We start from the raw sequence: 7,823 nt of genomic DNA, 5'->3' as shown, positions 1-7,823 counted from the left end.
ATAGATTTTTGGACAGCAATTAATAACATTATTGGAAGATATTAATTTAAAAGTAAGAATTGATTGTAATTTTGGAAATTATTCAAAACTTATTTTCTGTGATCATTTTTATTTTTTTCACGGACCCCCTGCAGTACCATTGCAGACCCCCAGGAGTCTCTGGACCCCAGTTTGTGAACTCCTGCTCTAGTAACATCTTAGGTACAGGCCCTGGACAGACAGCGTACCTCTTGGGCTGACATGTCAGGATGACAGATGGGTGCCTTCACCCACTCCCAGAAGAGAGTCTCCAACTACCCTACCTGGGAGATGTGGCTGCAGACCTCCCAGCATCAGGAGTATATGGTTTCTCCTCCATCTTAGGGTTTCAACCCTCCATTTTAGGGAGTGATTCCTCATCTCTTGTTGCCAGTTCATTGTAATGGTTCTTGATCACCATCATGGGTGGGCTGGGAGTAAGGGTGAGCACTACCTACAGAAGTAAACAGCTGCCAGTGTCTTTCATGTGACAAAGCCATCTCCTCACCCCTACCTGACCCTTCGAGGGGTGTGCCAGCAGTTTTGTGTAGCTGATAGCTTCCTTAACCTTGGATGTCTCCATGTGAATATATTCTTGAAGAATTCCTCATGGGCATGGATAGTCCTCAGCCTAGTCACTGCCTCCCATAGCTCTCCCATCTGCTTCCTGAGAGATTCTACCAGCAGGCACCTTTCACATTGGATAGTTCCCCCAGACTGGATTTCTGTAAGTGGGAAATGTGGGCCACAGTCTCTGCAAGACTACACCAGGATCTGGGTAGAGTCAAGTTGGATATGGGTACAGTTGGAGGAGACAAAAGTGGTGTTGATATTGTTGATATGGCCCTTCCTAACCACAATGGCTATATGAGAACTCTCTCCTACAATCTCCCTTTCAAACTGCCCTGTTTGTGGTCCCTGTTCATTTAGCCTCTGGCTTTTAAGGCCTTCTCCCCTAGGTCAGCTCTGCTCATTCGGTAATCACACAGGAGGAGGGTGAGCAAAAAACTGATTGAGGCTGATCCAAGAGGATCAAGGGAACACATACGGAGAAGTAAAAGTATGCTTTTTTCTTGGAGTGAACTCAAACCAAATTTTTAGCAGTGGTCAAAAAAGATTGGCTAACTTTCTTTGCATTATCATCTTTAATCGCTGTGCAGCCTGTAGTTTCACGATACCATAAAAAATGTCTGATGCTTTATGTGTAGCCCAACTTGAAACAGGGAGTGACAGAAGTTTTATAAGAAAGCTTATCTAGCTAAGATTCCCGACCCAGTTCTGTAAATCAAAGAGGCTCAGGTAGTTTGGAAAAGCACCTGATTTTTCTAAGGTCAGGATAGATAGTTTTTATTAATTTTTATAATAGTAACATCATGGTTCACAATTAAGACCTGAGTTCCATTATGCTAGTTGCAGTACATCTGCAGTCTTTGCCCCAGCAGTTTACAGTCTAAGGACTTATCTACACAAACTATTGTTTCAGGACAAGCTGAGGTGCAGTCTATTCCACATCACCCTGCTGTGCATGGTGTCTGTGTGTGCGCACCCAGTTATCACACATGAACAGTTCCCTCATGCATGTTGCTTTCCTTCTGCTTCAAAGTAAGATAGATCAAAGCACACTAGGGAACTGTGAGTGTGTAGCAGCAGAGTTTGCAAGGATGCTTGTTTCAACCTCAGCTTGCCATGTAGACAAGCACTAAATTAACAAGACAGATAAAGAATGACAGAGGAAGAATTGAAGCTTACAGGGATATAGCACTACACTGAACAGTTGGGTCCTGGGTTCTGCTGCTGGTCTGCTGTGCACATTTTCAAGTCTTTGTACCTTTTCATGCTCTGCTTTGTCCAGTGTGGAACTGGGAGATTTACTGAAACACTGTGGGGTCGACAGGTAGAAAGTGATGATTGTTATTTTATCTGAATCAGTAGTTCTCAAACTGTGGGTTGGGACCCCAAAGTGGGTGGCAACCCTCTTTTAATGGGGTCACCAGTGCTGGTTTAGACTTACTGGGGCTTGGAGCCAAAATTTGAGCCCTACCACTGAGGCTGAATCTCTTGGAGTATGTCTACGCAGCAAAGTTATTTAGAAATAACAGTCATTATTTTGAAATAACTATCTTAGCTTCTACACAACGCAGCCACTATTTCAAAAAACTTTTGAAATAGGAGTTGGCCTATTTTAAAATAGGTTAACCTCATTCCACACGGACTAGTGCCTAGTTCGAAATACCTGAAAAAATTAGAAAGAAGTGTTCTTTTGAAATTGGGACTTCGTTTCAAAGGAACTCCTTCTCCTTGGCTGTTTTGGCTTCCAAAAACAGTGCTTCCGGAACAGTGAGTGGTGACCAATACGCAAATTAGGTACTGAATATGCAAATCAGTACCTTATTTGTATTTTAATCAGCTGTATTTGCATGCCCCTTTTGAAAGTGAGGAGCAGTGTAGACACGGCCTTCTGCAGTAGCTTGTTTTGAAATAATGCTGCTGTGTAGATATACCCCTGGACTTCACTTTGCGACTCCTGCCTATGGTGGTGGGATTTTGGCTTCTTCCCCCTCTTCACACCCAGGATGGTGGGACTTGGGTTCACTCAGGCTGTGGTCCCCTTTCCTGTAGTGGGTAGTAATCTGTGCTGTCAGTCAGGAGTCACACTGCAGTGAAGTTTGAGAACCCTGATCTAAATGAGCTGCCAAATGTTGAGGCTCATCTGTCACAACTCAGGGTGAGGAGAGGGTGCAAATCCTAAGAACCGATTTGGACATCCTAAAGTACTAAGTCTTTGTCTTGGGGTAAAGTATGGGAATTTAACTCTGGGCCAGCCTGGCTGTATACTGGCCTAGTCAGTTGGACAAACATTAAGAGATTTTGCTTGAGCATCTGAAGACCACAGAAAAAGAAGACAAAAGGGAAGGCCTCTGGCAATAATTTAAAATATTCCATTAGTTTGCATGAAGCTATCAAACATTCATCTTTGAGAGCGGGGCTGGATAATATTGTTAGGTGCCTCAATGGTGTCGGCTGCTGTGAAGCACTGAACTTCTATACATCAATATTTGTACTTTACATGAGCACTCCAACCTTGGCAATGCTTCCCCTTTCCAATAAAGATCATTTGATTTCCCCCCACCTCCAAAAAGCTAGCTACACCCATAGCCCCAGAGGTCCAGCAGGCTGAATTGGTGATAAAATCAAAGTGGGAGTGGGGAATATTTTTACGGAGAATAGACATTGCTCCCTTTTGACAAGAGACAAATGTTTCATTCAAATGCTGCATTTCGCATATTGGAAACAGTAATGAATTCTTGTGCACCTTTCTGCCTAGTTCACAATGTCAGCCATAGGCTTTGAGGCACCTCAGGCTTCCCTCACAAAATTAAATTTAATGTTACACCCTCCTGTGGAACGGTGCATAAATCAAGTGTTTGATTTGCATGGACTCTAGTGAACAACCCCATTCTGTGCAAATATAAACCTAAACCCAGCCTCTAATATTATGTCAGGGACAGGAACAAAGCAATCTAGGTCTTCCAATAAAAGTCTGCTACCTGGTGTAATTCATGCTGGTATTATGCTGCTCTGATGTCAAGTCTCTTATTAAAATTCTTGTTTTAGCCTCCTTTTTCATTTAAAAAGAAAATGTTTTTTCTGACCTTCTTGTATTTTGAAAAAACCAGTATACACCAGTCCTATTTATAAACTGGTGTCAGCTAGGGGAACCAGAAACAGAATTGTTTTTCCTTTGGTAAGCAGTAAACCTAACATGGATATAGGTGTTGTGAAGCAAAGGCACGAAGGATCGTGGAATAAAAATTCATAAAAAAGATTAGGTGGCTGTGTGACTTGCTGCTCTAAAAACTGTGTTGCCATGTGAGTGTTCAGTGCTGGCGCAGGGCAACTAAGTTTACAAATGACTTGAAGGCAATAAATAAAGGGAAATTAACTTACACTTAGATGCAGAATATGTGCCCAGGTCAGTAAAAGTTCATCAGTGTATGCACCTGTAGGTTTCTCTCATGCTATCAGGTGATCCTGTACTCTACAATTCAACTACATACTTTAGTCATAAATGTATGAACTGCACAGTATTCTGTTAATTTTGTAACTGGTTCTATAGTTTACCGATTATTTCTACAGCAATCTGGAGTCTTTCCAGATCACATAGGTGAAAATTTCCCTATGAGAAGTTCAGTGATATTTTTGTCTGCACTCTGTAGGCTTCCACCATTGTATTTGTATGTTTGTTTAATATAATAGTACATTTTTATTTGTAACTGAAAGCAAAGTAGAAACTTCACATCAGTTTACTTCAACAGGGATTAAATTTCACCATACACCCTCAACCGTTATAACCTGGGAGTTTCTTTTAATTTAATGGAGCTATGTTAATTTACGCCAGATGAAGGTATGATTCCTTGGTCTGCTAGGTTCTAATTTATCATAAATGGAAGATATGGCTTTTGTTCAGTTTAACAACTCAGAATTTCCTGGTTTTATAACTGTTTTTAGAGTTTATTTTGCATTTAAATTATAGATATACATTCTTAACTTTAATTCATAATTTGTAATGTACATTCTATGAAAATTGTGTTGAAATAGATAGATATAATTGTGTTGTAGCTGGCATTGCTGTTGCTGATCAGGCAAAAGGGTCTGGTGGCAAAGGAGATTTTGCCGGCAGGGGCATGTCCACACAGCCTCTTTACTGCCGGCACCCCGCTCTGCTGAGACTAAGCTCTCACATGACTATGCTAACGAGCTGTGGGACCATGCTAATGAGCAGCCATTTGCAATTTGAGGCTGTTCATTAACATGGATCTGCTGGGAAAGCTGTGCCATGTAGACCCAGCCTAAAGCTACAGTTACGCTACAGTACTCTGTCGACAGAAGTCACTGTTGGAAGAGATTTCCCAACAAAACTTCTATCCACAGAGTGCAGCCACACACAAAAGCCAACTGGGAGAGTGCTCCACTCTGTTGGCAGAGCAGCCAGACTGCCTGGCTGCTTTCTTGACAAAACAGGCACCCAGAAGTACAGCAGGCAGTGTTGCACATTGTTCTCGATGCCCTGTCTGTCAAGAGAAGGCCCCCCCCCAGAGTGCCGACGCAGCTCTTTTGTCCACAGACTCTGTCGACAGCAGCATTATGCCTCATGGCTTTAAGGCAGAACGCTGCTGGCAAAAGTGCTGAGTTGTGTCCACAAACTGTTGACAAAATGCATTTTGTGTGTGCACGTTCCACCAGGTTTGTTGATAAAACCAGGGTTTTGTTAGCAAAACTCGGTATAGTAACCACAGCCAAAGAGTACAAACACAAAAGTCAATGTAAATGGATATATCAGATTTAAATAGCTAGTTCCCACACTTTGAATCTGAATGTATGAATTCTTTAATAAATACAGTAAACTGTTTTACATACATCAGCCCCAGCACTGGGTGGTTGCCAGATATTCTAATATTCTAGATAATAGAGAGGTATACCTAGCGATGTGTAACACTAAAGAAAAACAAGGTTAGATATTAAGAAACAAACAAAAATGTATGCACAGTACTTTATTTGCCAACAACAGTAGTATTGTATACTGTAAACTTATATTGTATTTGCTGTACTTATTTGCATTTACTTTCACTATACTGTACTCATGGAAAACATAACTAAAATTTACTTATGGTTAAAACGTCAGTTATTTGAGAGTTCCGGATGATAGAATGCTGGATATAAAAGAGTTTGTAATCCTCATCTGTATACCTGTATATACTGCACTTCTGTGCAAATTAGTTGCTTATAATGGAAATGCCCATCAAGTTTGAGGTCTTTGCTAGTCATTATTATTTATAACTCCATAATTACCTAGAGGGCCTCAATTGACATCAGGGGCCTGTGTGATTAGGTGCTGTACAGCCACACAACAAGAGACACTGTCTGTCTTGAGGAGTTTGTAATCTGAAGAAACAAAACAGATGAAGACAGGGGACAAATGTACTCTCAGATGAGGTTAGTCACTTAAGCTGAGAGGAATAAGGGGATTTCAGAATGTACGGGGTCCTTTCGAAAAGGACCCCCGTGTAGCTGCACCCAGCTGCTCACGTTTGAAAGCAGCCAGCCGGAAATGTGCTAATGCTAATGAGGCGCTGAATATTCAGTTCAGCACCTCATCAGTATTCTTCAGTGTGGCCATTAGCATGGCCATTTTGAAGTTTTGGCCAAGTGTGGCCACAGCCTTAAAGTTCTGTATCCAAACACCTCTGAATTTTGAGAAGTTCATATCCAGATGTAGAAATTGGGAGAATATTGGAGAAGTTCCTATCCAGACCTTACAGTTACCTGACTTTATAAAAACCTTGGATCCAAAATTCCCCAAATTTTAAGAAAGTTTAGATTTAAATCTGAGCTGTGCCATTCAGGTCCATCTCAAACTTCCAGAACCCACTTTACCTCTTGATGTATTACCACTGGGCCAGATCCACCCTTCCACAGAGCCCAAATCCAGATCCCACTAGTTCTCTGAAACTGTTATTAATTTGGTAAGTTTCTCATTCATAATAAAAGCAAAAGTTGACACTATTATAAGTTTAGTCTTCTGTTTCTCATGCCTGTTTTGAGAGGTTTGAGGAAGGCTGTTGGCCATTCAATAACAAATATTGACTGTTATATCTGCTTAAAAGTTTTGATGAAGCAGGTCTTTGGGATCCTCAGATGAGTGCCGCTCTGTGAGTGCAAAGTATCATTATTATTAATGATAAGGTACTGTATTGAAAAGTGTGAATGGATAATATAGCATATTTGTTTAGATGCCATCAAACTCTAGCATCAGTGATATGCCTTCTTTGGAAGGAGCTCTTGACACCACTATGTCCTTTCGGGTCTGGGGCTGCTGGAGTTTGGGCCACAAAAGAGCAAGGAGGATGCTACTCTTATGCTTTTGGCCTCTGTGTTCACATTGCAGTGAAATGTTCTTCCCCCTTCAGTTGGAGGACAAAGAAGCTAGCCTAGTGCTCTTTCAAATTAGCAGCATATTTACATTACAGCATCAAATTGATCTACATCATGCTTGGTTCCAATATGTTTTTAGGGTGCTGTTGAAAGCAGAGTTAGGCCAATAATGAGTGCTCTGGGGGAAAAAAAACCACTAAATAGCCATTTACACTGTGTTTATTTTGTCAGAAGGTGGAAGGATATTTTTCTAGGCAGACACTACGTATGTGTCAGACATTGTGCATCTTCCTCAGGCACAATCCCTGTTAGAGTTAATGGTAGTTTTTCCGAGTAAGGACAGTAGTGTTGGGTTCTTAGTAAGCTGAAGAAATTCTTATTCACAGTAGCATAGAGAGCTAGCACGAGGCATTAATAGTCACACTAGAATAAAATGAAACTCAGCGCTTGGTACAATCATAGAAATGTAGGGCTGGACAAAACCTTGAGAGGTCATCATGTCCAGCTCCTTGTGCTGAGGCAGACCCAAGTAAACTCAGAACATCCTTGATGGATGTTTATCTAACTTGTTTTAAAAACCTCCAGCGGCGGGGATACCACATCCTCCATCGGAAACCCATTTCAGGTCTTAATTACCCTTACAGTTACAAAGTTTTCCCTAATATCTCACTTTAATTTCCCTGCAGATTAATCTCATTAGTCAGAGCATGGCTCATACACGGGATATTATAAAATGAGAATTGTTCAGATTGGATTTGGCTTATGGTATATTATAACTATAATTACAATTTATTGGACGGTGGGTTGTCAAGTCATTAAACCTACTAGTGTTTCAGTTCCCTGTAAAATGGAGATTATCATACTTCTTTACC

This window comes from Carettochelys insculpta, chromosome 4 (genome assembly GCF_033958435.1).
Source record: "Carettochelys insculpta isolate YL-2023 chromosome 4, ASM3395843v1, whole genome shotgun sequence".
In the NCBI taxonomy this organism is placed as follows: Eukaryota; Metazoa; Chordata; order Testudines; family Carettochelyidae; genus Carettochelys; species Carettochelys insculpta.
Note: the sequence above shows the minus strand (reverse complement) of the source record.